Raw genomic sequence first — 1,646 nt, forward strand, 5'->3', positions numbered from 1 at the left:
TCGGGCCTGATCGACCACGTGCTGATCGACCACATGGTCGATCACGGCTAGCTGATCGACCAACTGGTCGATCAGAGCTAGCTGATCGACCAACTGGTCGATCAAAGGAATTTGATCGACCACTTGGTCGACCAACGTTAAAAAAAATGCTTACTTTCCCATGCTTGCCATTCCCATGCATGCTACGTTTCTTAAACTTAACTTTTATATGAAATCTAAAGCAACACATGATTTACATCAATTATTTATTAATCAAGTAATTAATTTCATGCATGCATGATTAACATTAATCAAGTAATTCACTCCTTTCTCAACTCATGCATACATGCATGATTAATCAACTTCACCCTTGCATGATTAATATGCATGGTATCAAGACCATTAATTAAGTCACTTTATTAATCAAAGGTTTTTGACTATTCCGGATAAACTTCCACTCGTCTAGCCCAACAAGACTAAACTTAAATCTTTTGTATTTAATCCAACTTTACTTGTCAAACAACAAAACAGACTCAGGTCTGACTCGGATCAGACTCATGTCTGACTAGGGTCAGACACATCAACACATAATACTACTTCCCAACTCATCGGGCCTTTTGGTCTATCATCTAAACCTCACCCTTTGATGAATTAAAGAAGTACATATTAAGCACACGTGTTTGTTATTATATCGGGATTAAGAGCATGTACATCAATAGTAACAGAGGTTTAGTTCGATTATATAGTCAGTATAAATCGAACAATCCTCAGATGGTCCTGCTCAATACACACTAAGTGTACTAGTGTAATTCTATAGTCAAGACAGACTAAAACCAAATTACACTACAACCACTCTGATGGTTTGTCCAATCCATCTTGAAAATAAGGGATGCAATGCACACAAGAATTAAGCAATAAACTCAGAAAGATGTGCAAATAAAGCATAAATACATGTATACATCCTACGCACATCACACCCCCAGACTTAAACCTTTGCTTGTCCTCAAGCAAAAACTTAGCGTCTAGATGTAGATAATCAATGCAAGCAAATTATATATCCTAAGCACAGCAATCTAATCTTATCAAACATGAGTAATGGTAAGCATGAAACTCAAAATCATCAAAACAATGGCCTAGAAGTAGTTCTCTGTGCTAAGTGCAAAAAGTGACCTAAATCCATTTGGTATCAAAATCCTTACTTCTAGTCAAGTCGTCATGCTACCGAATTCCTAAGTGTTCCCGGCCTTAGACACTTACCTGCCACAGGCTTGGTTCATATCTTCCATTGCACAAGGTCTCAAAGGATTACCTCAAGTCAAGGGAATCAAATCATTTATTTCCCCAGTAACCGCTTTTCGGTCTCAAAGGGGTAAATGAAAAGTTTCCACTCTCGATACTGTTTTTTTCATCCTTTTATTGTTTTTGCAATTGAATTTGCTTTTATTGCAAACGGTAGAATGTTTTGTTTTTTTTTTTTTTAGCAAGGATGTAAGATTTTTCCAAAAGAGCTTACATGCCTTGAGTTGGTCCAGTAACCAAAATGCAATGGAAGATCACCATGGAAACACTAGTACTAAGCAGGTTTCATGAATCATGACTACTTTCAGAAATCTATCAACCTCCTAGATTAGGTATAAGTGAAAGAGATCCTAAAACCAGGCCAAGGT

This window comes from Curcuma longa, chromosome 17 (genome assembly GCF_044706935.1).
Source record: "Curcuma longa cultivar G26 ecotype Majalengka, Jawa Barat chromosome 17, ITB_CL_G26_1.1, whole genome shotgun sequence".
Taxonomy (NCBI): Eukaryota; Viridiplantae; Streptophyta; class Magnoliopsida; order Zingiberales; family Zingiberaceae; genus Curcuma; species Curcuma longa.